Source organism: Spinacia oleracea, chromosome 1 (assembly GCF_020520425.1).
Source record: "Spinacia oleracea cultivar Varoflay chromosome 1, BTI_SOV_V1, whole genome shotgun sequence".
Lineage (NCBI taxonomy): Eukaryota > Viridiplantae > Streptophyta > Magnoliopsida > Caryophyllales > Amaranthaceae > Spinacia > Spinacia oleracea.
The window spans coordinates 17,690,465-17,705,695 of NC_079487.1; the positions used below are offsets into that span (position 1 = coordinate 17,690,465).

Genomic DNA, 15,231 nt, shown 5'->3' on the forward strand with positions numbered 1-15,231 from the left:
TACAGATGGAAAGTCTTCCACATATATGTAAACTGCTTGGATAAGTAAAATCCAAACAAAACATCACTAGCAACCTACATAGTTGAAGTAAAGTACTTATTTCCTAACAAGCAATAAAACAGAGTTGTTTATGAGTTCATCACTGAACTTGTGTGAATCACAAGTCTGCTGACTTGATGGATCTTCATTTAAAAATGTGTAGAATCAGTATTGAAGCAAGAAATACTATATCACGTAATAACATACTTAAAAGATCTTATCATCCTATCTCGAAAGGCATTCGATGAAAAGGATATTAAGATTGGCAAATCATGAAAGAAAAACCTATGTAACAAGTGAGATACAACACTCACATTGAGGCACTACTGTAGGGGAATACAGTTAAAAACATATTAACGCAGCGGAATAATCCCCAAAGCCAGGAGCCATGTATAAAGTACAGATCAAGCATACTTATGTTTGTAGCGTGTTTTCCCTAGTTCAACGAATCACGAACACGAACAAGAACTCCAAATTTCGTTCCTCTACTTGGTTCACCGACACGTTCAGATCCTTCTTAAGATTCGTAGCTTAGACGTCACTCAAGATATTTTAGCTTTCAAGGAATAACAATTTGAACGGAGGCAAAAAGAGAATAGGGTTTATCTTTTAGGTTAAAACTGATGTACGTAAATTAGTTGTGTGGAAAAACATAAGGAAAGGTGAAGTGTTATAACCCTAAAGGTTATAACATGACCGGCCAAGGCACAAGGCCTAAACCGGCCAGCTTCATGCACAAGCCCACGAAGCATCGCACACAAGGCAACGCAGCTATGAGCCTTGGGCCTCGTTGCTGCTTGCTGCTAGTGCTGCTGTCCGTGCGCGCCTAACCGCACCCTTGCGGGCCTTTCTCTCGCGCTAGCGAGCTGCTGGCTCTTTGGGCCTTGCGTGCTTGGCTCAATGGGCCGACATCCTTGTCTTGCTCGTATCCGCGACCAATGCCTTACGGCTATTGTTTTTCGTATATTACTTGACGAATCACCGTCGTACGATATGATTATTCGTTTTGTTTAGCTTACGAATATTCACGATACGATATACGATTCCGATCCAACGTCATATCGTATATTTATGTTTTTCCGAACTAATTCCCGAAAAGCAATTAAATGAATTTCCGATTCATTTAATCCGATGATCTGTTACATGCCAATGGTGTGACCTTATAGGTTTAGTCAAGAGTAAGTTGTGAGTCTAATATAGATTAGAACTCACTGATCGAAAGCATTGCTCCAGCTAGCTGTTCCGATCACTTGATCTTACTGAATTAATTATTCGTAATTAATCCGAACCTTGGTATTAGACTAATGCACCTTGGGTGAAGGATATATTTCCTTCAGTCTCCCACTTGTCATTCCGACAAGTGTGCATTCCGATTCCTTTGTCTCTTGGTGTTACTTACTGAACATAAGGTAAGATCCAAGCTATCCTTATTAGGTCCAGAAGTGTTTCTCAAATTACTGAGTTCAACTGTTAAACGTTTATAGAAGGTTAAGCCTTAACCATTCTGAGCACGACCATGCATTTTCAAAGTATCTAACTCTTCGAGAGGCCTTGTACAACAACAACACCATATCCTATCAAAGATAGGAGGACAATCCCTTCTTGTAACTTATGAACAACTTACTTTGATTCATAGTACGCCGAATAACTACTTTTATAGTCTCCTTTTACGGTGCGACATTTAGCGAGCATCAAAGTGAACTAATTCTCAAACAAGCAGCCATAACTACTCAGGTTCTGAGGAATAGGTTCCAATCACCATCAATGAGAACTACTTATGACATGACTTTAATCTCTTAAAGTTTTCTCATGGTCAATCCGACACAAGATCCAATAAGTATCTATGCAAATGATTTCTAACATCCAGTTCATCTAGTTCAAGAACAGAACTATAAATCAACTTGCAATCTAATCTTCATTATTCATTGGTCATCCAACCTTTCAATTACCTTGATTAGGGATCCTTTTGTGATTCAGTATTCAAGTTCACTTATGGGTGTTTCTTTGTCAAAGAATCCATCTTGACATCCCATTTGAATGGTTGGAATCACTTGGACTTTCTCATTTAATACTAAACCAAGATTAAATGAATATGAAATACAATTTCATAAATGATAAATGTTTAAACCAAATGCTTACCAATTTGTGGGCCTCTAACCCAAAATCAAGCATTTAATGTTTTACAGATATAGGCCTTTCACCCAATACTTAAAACATTCATGGAACTCAAACTTGATTCCATTTCTGCATATGAGTGTTGTACCTTATTCCATGCAGAGGTTTAGTTTTATCATAATTTGCTATTCTTAGCATCCACTAGTAGAAAAAACCCCCGTTGCAGCCCCCTTGTTGCAGCGTACATGTATTAATACGCTTCAACAACCAGTCGGTCAACGCAGGTCAAACCATTTAAATGGTTGTTGCATCGTACAAATTAATTGCCCCCTGCAAAAGAGTTTATTGCAGCGTACATAGTAAAAGCCCCCTGCAATAGACCTTCCATTTTGCAGCGTACATGGTAAAAGCCCCCTGCAATAGTTTTTTTTTTAATTTTTTTTTGCTGCAAAGGTAGGTAATTCTATTGAGACCAACATTTCGTTTCAACCCTCGACCAAAATAGAAATCCAAAATCCCGCCTTCACTCCTTCTTCTACCCGAGCATTCTTCTATTTGGATTTTGGAGAGAGAAATCGTTGTTAATTTCATGAAATTAGGGCCGAATTCGTTTGTTGAAGAGGAGGAAAAAGGAAAATCTATTTTTTTTAGTTTCATTTTACAAGCCCTAAAAAAACCATAGTTTTGGAAATTAGGGCAAATGGTTTCAAATTTCCTTGCTGTTTTGCGACATAGGTTTTGTAATCTAAGGGTTTCGTGTTGCAGGGGTGGTGTGTTTTTCTCAGGTGATCTTCTCGACCTTTAATTTTGACCTAATTTTTATTTTTATTTTCGCAAACCCTTGAATGTCATCAAGTTTGGGAAATTAGGGTTAGGGGGAATGAAATTGTGTTCGTTTTGTTTTGATTTTCGACCTACTAGGTCAATTTATGAGTTGGGGGATATTGAAATGTGATTCTGCTTGCATATGCTGCTGAATTTCTGTTGGGATGGTGATGCGGTGCTTTTTTGGGGTTAGTTCTTTAAATTTTGATGTTTTTTTATCTGTGGCATTGAGTGCAAATCTTTATTTCGAGCTTGCCCTTGATGCGAAGTGAAACTAGCTGTTGCGCAGGTATTACTTTGATCATTAATAGCTTGAAATTTGTACTTATAGTTAACGTTTGCTGGTGGCATCTGTAGAATTTTGATTTAAGGTGAATTACAAACCATTTTTTCATTTATAATGTTCTGCTGTTAATGTCATTATTGACCTGCTTTCATCTCGTAGTACCTTAGTACTCAGTAATCAGTATAGACCACTTACTACGCTGCCATGATGTTGTTCTGTATTGGCTTTGTTTGTATGGTACATCTTCAAGTATGTGCTGTCTCTGCACTTTGCAGTGGTTCTGTGCTGTTAGTTTTTGTTGGACTTAGTTATTTATAATATCAGAGAAATCGTTGTTAATTTCATGAAAAAACCTAGAAGTCATGGGGCTGTTCCTGTGTTTCAATTGCTCAATATTCTGACAAATTGGTTTAGGATTTTGTTCATTTTTTTGGAACTACTTAAAAGTAATGAAAACCCTAGCTTATAAATATTTCAGGATCATGCTGTTCGGAGGTTGCTTTTGCCTTATCTAACTCTATTGTCTGTCAAAAACTTGTAAACTGTGATCTGAATTCTGAAGTTTTCCATAGTATGTGTTGAGTTGTAAATACAACTATTATAGATGACATCTAGTGTATGCCAAAGCAAGTGAAAACCAAATACTATTGTGTTCATTAAGGTTCTTAATTATGAGATTTTCAGTCATGCTTGACTATTGACGTATAGTTGTATAAAAGACATTTGATGTGCAGAGCACCAGGGAGTAGTGTTGAGGTGTCAAAGGAAATTGAGCTCTTGATCCTGATGGAATATTTAAATATTTGTTTACACATCAAGAATGTTAACAATTGATTTAGTTGGTGAGCTGAAAAGGTGCACCCTGTACAATTTCAATGAGATGGGAGATGTTAGACACCTACTCAAAGCATTTAATCACCAATCCATGATCTAAGTACCAACTCAATATCGATAAGATTCTGCTTATAGTTTTCTCGCTTCCTTTTTTATTTCCCCGATGGTGGGAGGGTAGTGGACTGGTGGGTGGTTGTGTGTTAGCCAGCTATTCCCTTATTCCTTGAACTATCTGTGGTGTTTTAAACTTTTTGGGTTGCAGAATAGTCATGAATACTCTAATGAAGTTTAAAGTATCCCGTAATGGGTTCTGACTCTTCTGACTTCCAGTGTCGCATTCTAACTAAATCGTTATAATACTTGTTTTGGTTGGCAGGAGCATGCCGAATTTTACTCTCAAATGATTATCCGTGGGGGTCTACGGTCGTCTATTGAACCAGACTCAAATACTGTTTGAACTAAACTGGGAGTAATGCAACATTTATGTAGTGGCTTTTTTCCGAGTGTAAGTAGTTTCGGAAAAGTTTCTCTAATCACGACAGGATATGGGGATTATATTATGAACCTTTACAAGTGGAATATTAATAGTTGTGTTAGTTCGGGCCATGAAAGCTGGGATATTTGATTCTTACTTGTCTTAAGTTATCACGTTTATTTTTATTGTACTTTACTTTTGCATCCTGGACAGTGTATATATAATTATTTATACATTTAGTCTTAATTAGAATATTGTTAATTTTCCAGTGTGATGAACTTGTGGAACATGGAGCTTCTGTTGGAGAAACACCTGCAGCTGTGGTCAGGAAGTGCAAGTATACGACTGCAATGTTGTCTGATCCCTCAGCCGCCATTTTGGTTCGTAAATTAGTTCTGAATGCTTTGTTAAATCTTGTTTTGGTATTCTTATTTATCCACAGCTTCATGATTCCTTAGGTTGCTTTTGATAAAGCTCGGGTCCTTGAGGAAATCTGCAATGGGAAAGGCTATATTGATATGTCAACTGTCGATGCAGATACATCCGTAAAGATCAGTGAGGTTTGAACTTTGAAGTGTACTAGTGAAAACTCGTAACATTTTTACTATAGTTTAAGTTTGTGTGACTTTGATATCTTCCTAAAAACTTTCAAACCTTCACGTTTTGCATTTTTTTGTGGTTTGATGTTCTTACTCACACCTTTCATGCTTTACATTGTATTACGGTTTCTGATGTAGGCTTGCCAATCACAATAATTCAAAATCTTTCATGCTTTATACTGTAATCTATGTAGTCAAATAAGCAAATTGAATAATTCAAAAGCCTGGTCTGTTCATGACAGAATCATATTGCTGTATTATGTTGAGGTATCTTGGTAACTAACTTGAACACAACCAGTGACTAACTGGCTATCTTATATGGATTTATGGTAATAAATAATAATGATATAATTTCCTTAAAACCCAATTCTGGAGTGATCCTAGACCATAGTTGGTGCTTCGATGCACTTTTTGTAATTGCAGCTGTGAGTTAAAATTCCATCTCCCAACAGTTTCAGCTGATTGTTTACTAGACTGTGTTTTAGTTCACTCTTCATTTTCGAATATATTTTTGCTTTAGTAGTCTTTCCTATGCACTTTTTGTAATTGCAGCTGTTGTATTCTGTAGAAAATACACTATTTACTTTTGGTTTGAATAGGGTCTAGATAACTTGTGCGCCTGGAAAATTCAAGTTGATTAGCAGTATGGTAGTATCTGATAAGATTTTACGAGCAAGATAGCCAAGAAATCAAAGCATGATGAAAAAGAAGCAAAGAAACTGCAGGACAATGTACACTCTTTGCAGCTAAGACTTTCTGCCAGAGAGCATATATGCAGAAATCTCCAAAAGAAGGTACTGTTGCTACTCTCTCTCTGAAGATGATATCTGCAGTTTGCTTGGTCAACTTGTCCTAAGTTGACATTGTTTGCATTAATCAAAAGTTTATAAATATAAACTAAACAACTTTCATATTTGGTTGGTTGCTTTTTTGTTCTGTTCTGTATGAGATATTGGTGCATTCCCGTTGTGTATTAGCTAGCAATTTGTCCCCTGAGTATGAACATATATTGGAAATATGGTAGAATAGGTAGGAATTTGTTCACTCTTAGACCAATTAAAGGGTTCAAATGGTATTTCTAAACTAGCAGAACTTTGATGGATGGATGGCCTTCAAGAGAATTGTATACATGTAGAGTTCACCTCTTATATAATCGAATGCATAGAGATTGTATGCGTACAGTTTAAGCTAGTGTACAATATATTTGTTTCCCTAGGACTGTGGACTGATAGATTTTGAGTTGTAGCAAAAAGACTTTATCACTTGGGCATGGCAATCATTAATCAATGATGCCTTCATCGTAAGTACTTTAGCAGGCTAATATAAAAACAAGTGCAAGCTGATATAAAAAAAAATTGCAGCAGCATCACCAACGTACTTGAATAAATAAAAAGCTAAACAAATTTTCTGATTTATTGAACCTGATCTGTATTAGCTTTGTTTACGCAAGAGTGCATGACATAAACTGTTGATCAAGCATGTGTGTACACACCATTAATCTTTATTATCCATTTAGGAACAGAAGGAGTATGTATAGTATAAAATTGATATTTTAGTTTGAATTTATACTAATTAAGTGACTTATTTGTCTTTGGTTCATTGATTCTGATCTAAGTTTTGTTTATGCGTTATAGTATTTGCTGACGAAACATGTGTGGACCAGCCATTAATTTTATTATCTATTTAGTAAGTTGTGACATAGTCACATGTGAGTTAAACCAAGAGTCAACTGACTGGATTATTGTTAAACTTATATTGGCCGAGTTTAATTAAATCACCATATTAGCCACAAGCAATCATGTAATAGCTCTTCTGGAAAACAACCAAGAAATAAGAATACATGAATATGTTAATGGAATGATTAGGAGGTTGCTGTGTGACTGTGTCTATAAACAAATTAAGTTGCTTCCTTGATTCATCTCTTATTTATTACACAGAAAATGGCCGAAGCAATCATTTTGCCTACTGCAAAACTTGTTCTTGGAAAGATTGCTTCCGGCCCAAGTGATCTATATGTTACTGAAGAGATAAAAGGTGCAAAGTCAGTTAAGAAAGACCTCAAGATCATAGCCGACAAGATGGAGGCCATTTGCGCTGTTCTGGAAGATGAAGAGGAGGAGTTTACCAGTAAGGCTAACAAAATTTGGCTACGAGATCTCAAGAGTATTGTTTATGATATTGATGATCTCTTGGATGAAGTTGCTTTTGATGCTTTGGAGCGCAGAGTTAATTAAGGCTACTTTGGCCGTCAGCTCAGGTACTATCTTTCCTCTTCGAATCCTCTCATTTCAAGCTTCGATTTGAGTCACAAAATAAAAAGCCTTTTTATAAAGATAGAGATCATCAATCTATTTATGCATATTTAAAGCTCATTGGATAGTTATAGGTCATATTTAGAGCTAAAATGACATTTACGTCCCAACTTTGAACTTAAAAACCTAAGGACTCATTTTATTCTTATTACATGATTATTATGCATATTTTTGACTTTTTAAAATATATTTCAATCTATGTATGCACATTTAAGGCTCATTGGGTCGTTATAAGTCATATTTAGAGTTAAAATGACATTTACGCTCCCAAAATTGAACTAAATAACCTAAGGACTCATTTTATTTTTATTACATGATTAATATGCATAGTTTTAACTTTCTAAAACTCATTCCAATCTATGTATACACATTTAAGGCTCATTGGGTCGTTATAGGTCATATTTAGAGCTAAAACAACATTTTCGCTCCCAACTTTGAACTAAAGATCCTAAGGAGTCATTTTATTCTTATTCCATGATTAATATGCATAGTTTTAACTTTATAAAACTCATTCCAATCTATGTAAGGACATTTAAGGATAATTGGGTCGTTATAGATCATATTTAGAGCTAAAATGACATTTCTGAAGGAAATAATGCCCTTGGTCCAAGTATGCATTTAATGTTAAGTCTAATAAATGCGGTTCAGTATTAATTAACAAGTTAATAATTCAGTGAGATCAAGTGAGCTGAATGCCTAACTAGAGGCCGCTTCAGTTCAAGTGGAATTAATGATATTAATCCACAGCTTACTCTTGACTGAACCCGTAGGGTCACACAAATAGTACGTAAACGGATCAAGTATTTAATGGCATTAAATACTCCATCTATGGATATTCGGAATCGACGGATCTTGGTTTCAGTGGGAGCTGAGATCGTCAAAGGCAAGCAAGTGAATACTCCGGAAACGATGATATTGCCGGAAACGGAAATATGGATCGTATCGGAAATATAAATATTATCCAAGTCGTAGATGTTGCCGGAAACGGAAACATGGTACGTATCGAAAAATATTATTGGAAATGGAAATATTGCCGGAATCGGAAATATTGCCGGAAATGGAAATATTGTCAGAATCGGAAATATTATCGAAATCGGAAAATAATTCCGGAAACGGAAATAATAAATATTTGTTCGAAACGGAAATTAATTCCGGAATCGGAAATATTAAATATTGTTCGTATCGGAAATGAATTCCGGAATCGAGAATTTAATCGGAAAGCGTATCGTACGAATTAGCATCAGACGAGGCCTGCCAGACGAAGGCCCAGCACGAAGCCGGGCCATCGCCCAGCAAGCCAAAGCGCAAACACACGCCAAAGCCTCGACCAGGCCCAGTGCGAAGGCCCATGCCCAGCTAAGGACTTGGGCGCGAGCGGATCAAAGGCAGCGGCGAGCTGGGCCTTGCGCTGTGCGTGGGCCGTAAGGCCTGCGTGCTGTGCTTGTGCGCCAAACGTATGTGTTACTCGAATCCTAAGGCTACCGGGATTCTTCATATGATTAAATCTAATCCTAATAGATAAAGACTATTTAATTAGAGTCCTAGCAGGATTATAATTAAATAAATTTGTATTCTAATAGGATTATAATTCCTTTCCATAAACTCTATAAATAGGTGCCTAGGGTCACATATTTACACACACAATTGAAGTATTCAAAGGTAAGATTTTGGAACAAGATCAGCCAAACACTTGCAACCATTTAGCCGAAAATCCTAGGAACCTTAAGGGCGATTCTAGTTGGTCAAGCTTAAGGCGGATCCGGACGTGCTGTGGACTATCTACGGAGAGACGACACTTGGAGTCCTAAAGGCTTATTCTTGTTCGGTTCGGGCGCAGCTAGGGAGGGCACGCTACAAAGTGTATGCATCTGAATTATGCTAAATGATTATGTGTAAATAATATGTTTCCTGGCATTAAGGTTTTCCGCATGATTTATGTTTTGTCATATGTATCATAACCTAACAATTTCCGCTCCCAACTTTAAACTAAAGAACCTAAGGACTCGTTTTATTCTTATTACATGATTAATATGCATAGTTTTAACTTTCTAAAACTCATTACAATATATGTATACACATTTAAGGCTCATTGGGTCTTTATAGGTCATATTTAGAGCTAAAACGACATTTCCGCTCCCAACTTTGAACTAAAGAACGTAGGACTATTTGATTCTTATTACATGATTAATATGCATAGTTTTAACTTTCTAAAACTCATTCCAATCTATTCATGCACATTTAAGGCTGATTAGATCGTTATAGGTCATATTTAGAGCTAACATGACATTTACGCTCCCAACTTTGAACTAAAGAACCTAAGGACTCATTTTGTTCTTATTACGTGATTAATATGAATAGTTTTTAACTTTATAAAACTCATTCACTAGTAGAAAAAACCCTTATTGCAGCGGGCTTTTAGACCCCTGTTGCAGCGTACATCGTATGCTGCAACTGGGGGGCCTGTAACAAGTCTAGACTTGTTGCAGCGTACAATGTTCGCTGAAAAGTACTTTTTCGCAGCGTACATATGCATGTACGCTGCAACAAGTGTCAAAAATTTGGCCAAAATCTTGACTTGTTGCAGCGTACAAATTCATGTACGCTGTAAAAGACCCCACCTGTTGCAGGGTACATCTATTTGTACGCTGCAACAAGTTTGAAATTTTGCCAAATTTTACACCCTTGTTGCAGCGTAAACATATATATGTACGCTGCAACAAAGCACTTTTGGCGGGAAAATTTTAGTTTTGTTTAGGGATACCTAGAGTGCCTTGCACTAAATATAGAAACCTGTCACAACAATAATAGAATATCGCAACCTGTATAACAAATATAAAACAATAACTGTTGTTTTGTATACATCCCAAAACCAAAGTGCACGTACCACCTACATTTAAATATATGTACTTTCCAATTTCAACATACAGATACATTTTAATATAAAAGATTGTTCTATAACATCTAAACCAACTCGATCAAGCGCGCTTAGACAAATAATAAATACTTCCTAGCTGGTAAAAAACTTAGCCCATTGCTCACGAACACATCAATTTCCTCACTAGCATAAGGCGCATTCCTCGGAGTATAGACCTTCACAAAAACAGAAATTTCAATTAAACAAAAGATTAAATTAAATGCAAATTAAACAATGACCAATAACGACCCAATGAGCCTTAAATGTGCATAAATAGATTGGAATGCGTTTTAAAAACTTAAAACTAAGCATATGAATCTTGTAATGAATTTTAAATGAGTTCTTAGGTTCGTTAGTTCAAAGTTGGGAGCAAGAATATCATTTTAGCATAAATATGACCTATAACGGCCCAATGAGCCTTAAATGTGCATAAATAGATTGGAATGAGTCTTGAAAAGTTAAAACTAAGCATATTAATCATGTAATAGGTTTAAAATGAGTCCTTAGTTCTTTAGTTCAAAGTTGGGAGCAAAAATGCCTCATTTTAGCCTAAATATGACCTATAACGACCAAACAAGTCTCAAATGTACATAAATAGATTTGATTGAGTCTTGAAAACTTAAAATTTATCATATTAATCATGTAATAAGTTGTAAATGGGTCCTTAGGTTCGTTAGTTCAAAGTTGGGAGCTAAAATGTCATTTTAGCCTAAATATGACCTATAACAACCCAATGAGCCTTAAATGTGCGTAAATAGATTGGAATGAGTCTTGGAAACTTAAAACTAAGCATATTAATCATGTAAATGGTTTAAAATGAGTCCTTAGGTTCTTTAGTTCAAAGTTGGGAGCGAAAATGCCTCATTTTAGCCTAAATATGACCTATAACGGACAAACAAGTCTCAAATGTGTTGGAAAGTTAAAACTAATCATATGAATCATGTAGTCAGTTTGAAATGAGTTCTTAGGGAAGAAATTTTGGCTAAAAGGAACTTGATTCAGCCAATTCTATGTCAATTTTTTAAGTCAAAATAAAGAATAAAGCTGACTAGATAGAAGCATACAAGCAAATCAACCCAACAAGCATCTACAGGGTGGATGGAATACCATTTAAATTTGCTGTCAATTTGCGGCCGTCCAGATTTAAATGATAAAACAGGTTCACCAATTGTAGAAGCCTTCTCAAATCTCCGGTAGCACATTTCTATAAGATGCATTGGAGCATCAGAAACCGATTACAAAGTACACCTTCTGCAACTAAAAGATTTGAAGTACAAAATGACACATAGCCCATACAACAATACAGATAATAGATAAGCAATTAAGCATGCACAAAACCACAAACTGCACCATCACCAACAGGTAATAATTTAATCTGACATATATTCTATCTGATAAATTGATGGTAACCTCATCCAATGATCCTAACTGCTAATTTGGAAACCATAATATGTGGATGTAACAGTGACGAGCTTATACTGAAGTTTTCAAGGAAAGTCTGATGCCAATGTCCACATTAATGTTTGTTCACCTGTAAGTCTGACCTTCTTTCTAAATTTTCATTACCATTCAATAACACCTCTAAAGTGGTATGGATGGTAATACAAATATTACCGCCTACTAATTAATTGGGCCATTGATGTTATGAAAAAAACCAAAGAAGGGTACTAACCAACCTTCAGTTTGTATGTGAGAATGAAGTCCAGTTCCTTGTTCAAACGGACAGCAGGAGGCTGCTTACTCAGATCAAGTCCAGGCCTATCTGGGCGCGTAACTCCTGCAGAGCTCACATGGACGAATCTACACATAATGCAAAAAAGAAAATTAAAGATTTGAAAGAAAACAGGCTTATTAGATATAAGCTATAAAAATCAAAAGTTTAAAGTTATAGACCTTGGTGTAATTGGTTCCTGCATGTATGCCCGTACAGCTGACAGAGGAAGCTGGAAAGGGCCCTCCACTAGTAGAAAAATATTGATTTGAGGCGTCACTTTTATATTGATTTGCGGCGTTTTAGGCGTAGCAGCAAATAGAGTGGCAGCAAATGAATGGTATTGATTTGCGGCGTTTTTTAACGCCTCAAATCAATCATTCATTTGCGGCGCTATTAAAAAAAAACGCCTCAAATTATATGAATTCTATAGCGGCGTTTCTACCTGAACGCCTCAAACTTTGGTAAAATTGCGGGAGTTTATACGCCGCAAATAATTTGTAATTTTTTTTTAATAAATAATATATTTTTTGTGAACTAAACAATCCCAAAAATATAAAACCTGTACTCACGCCACATTTATACAACGTTCAAAAGTGTCATCAACTATCAATAACTTCCAAGAAACTTTGATTTTTACATATAAGTTAACCATCATATGTTTACAAAATAAACCACCTAAATAGTTTCAAGTCTATAATAAATATATCTTTTACACTTCACACGTTACAAAATTGCACCAAAAATATAATAAGGCAATTATATATGATTTTAATAGCATGAAACATCCACAAAAAGAGATCGATGAAGCGTTAATTACACACAATGTTCGGTGAAGTATGATGCCCATTTGTCTCGTATTTCATCAATTTGCTCATCGGTGAAAGGATCTCCACTCATTGATGTGCAAACCTAACAAAATAATATATACATCATAAAATTAGTTATCTTCGGTTAGATTCAATACTGATGCCCATGTCAAGTTGTCAACTTATCCAGTGTCTCTAGTAACGGGATAAAGCAGAATGTGCGACGATGTTATGCTGAAAAGCTCTAGTTTCATGCAAGAATGAAATGCTTGACATATGATTTTACCATTTGTCAGAGGATTTAGCAAAGATTCATATTTGCTGTTATAGTTTCTGTAGTTTTCCAGCCTGTTTATAGTTAGGTGTTCTGTGTGCCTTACGGTTATAAACCCTTTAAATGTTTAATATACTTAGTATTAGGTTACTTAGACTCATTCCCATCTACTTTGGTCAAGTTATGCACGTTTAAGGCTTTAATGATCATTATAGGTCATATTTTGACCGTTATAGTCGTTTTTGCTCCCAACTCTAACCCGTGAACTTAGATTGGTATTCTAAACCCTTTAAATGTTTAATATACTTAGTATTAGGTTACTTAGACTCATTCCCATCTACTTTGGTCAAGTTATGCACGTTTAAGGCTTTAATGATCATTATAGGTCATATTTTGACCGTTATAGTCGTTTTTGCTCCCAACTCTAACCAGTGAACTTAGATTGGTATTCTAAACCCTTTAAATGTTTAATATACTTAGTATTAGGTTACTTAGACTCATTCCCATCTACTTTGGTCAAGTTATGCGCGTTTAAGGCTTTATTGATCAATAAAGGTCATATTTTGACCGTTATAGTCGTTTTTGCTCCCAACTCTAACCCATGAACTTAGATTGGTATTCTAAACCCTTTAAATGTTTAATATGCTTAGTATTAGGTTACTTAGACTCATTCCCATCTACTTTGGTATAGTTATGCGCGTTTAAGGCTTTATTGAACAATAAAGGTCATTTTTTGACCGTTATAGTCGTTTTTGCTCCCAACTCTAACCCGTGAACTTAGATTGGTATTCTAAACCCTTTAAATGTTTAATATACTTAGTATTAGGTTACTTAGACTCATTCCCATCTACTTTGGTCAAGTTATGCGCGTTTAAGGCTTTATTGATCAATAAAGGTCATATTTTGACCGTTATAGTCGTTTTTGCTCCCAACTCTAACCCGTGAACTTAGATTGGTATTCTAAACCCTTTAAATGTTTAATATACTTATTATTAGGTTACTTAGACTCATTCCCATCTACTTTGGTCAAGTTATGCACGTTTAAGGCTTTAATGATCATTATAGGTCATATTTTGACCGTTATAGTCGTTTTTGCTCCCAACTCTAACCCGTGAACTTAGATTGGTATTCTAAACCCTTTAAATGTTTAATATACTTAGTATTAGGTTACTTAGACTCATTCCCATCTACTTTGGTCAAGTTATGCACGTTTAAGGCTTTAATGATCATTATAGGTCATATTTTGACCGTTATAGTCGTTTTTGCTCCCAACTCTAACCAGTGAACTTAGATTAAAATCAAAGAATATAAACTATAATCGATAACATGATTGGTGAATATGAAATACATATAATTGAATAAATACAATTAGAATCTTATTACCTCAACTGAAAACCTAATTAATGTAGTAGGCCATTGCACATATGTACCAATAGCATTCTCCATTGCCTCAATTTCGAACGCCGGAAAAGGAACAGGAAGTGGCAAGCCCAAGAATTCATCTGGCACTTTCTGAATTTTCACCTTCAAATGACCGGGAAGTAACGGTACAGTGTGACAAACTTCATTCTCACGAGGTGGATATGCGGTAGCACTCGCCACATCATACATTGCTCCAGATTCCGGGTCTTTAAGTAGAAGTTGGCATGTAGTTTCTACCTGGGTAAGGATTTTTATCACATTAGACATATATATTAGAGATAAGTAAACTTCAAATAAGTTTACACAAAATAAGGCAAAACATTTGCACTTCAACACTGGTCAACTTTGACTAGATTCTTGAAAAAGTCAACTCTGGTCAACTTTGACCTGAACCTCAAAAAAGTCAACCCTGTTGACCAGAACTAACAACAGAATGGCATCAGATTTGCAATGTGAATTTGATTCCTAGACACATATATTAGATTTTTTTTCTAATTAAGTCGGAATTTTGGGATATGTTTGTGTATTGGGATTCTATAACTTTAACTTGTATGATACGGCGCCTAATGCTCAATTTTTAACAGAACTTTGTGAATTGGATTAAAGTTCCACTCTC

At 35.7% G+C, this 15,231-nt stretch overlaps 1 long non-coding RNA gene across 5 annotated transcripts; it reads left to right on the plus strand.

Moving 5' to 3' along the window:
• Window positions 1–2,638: 2,638 nt before the first annotated feature.
• LOC110775949 (uncharacterized) lies at window positions 2,639–13,475 on the plus strand. Of its 5 annotated transcripts, none has more exons than XR_008926352.1 (8): window positions 2,639–2,939; window positions 4,476–4,604; window positions 4,844–4,954; window positions 5,033–5,134; window positions 5,773–5,967; window positions 7,111–11,761; window positions 11,865–11,932; window positions 12,082–13,475. It is a non-coding gene; the product is annotated as an uncharacterized lncRNA (long non-coding RNA). The 5 variants fall into 5 exon arrangements; XR_008926353.1 differs by having other exon boundaries at window positions 7,111–9,345; XR_008926351.1 differs by having other exon boundaries at window positions 7,111–11,932.
• Window positions 13,476–15,231: the final 1,756 nt, after the last annotated feature.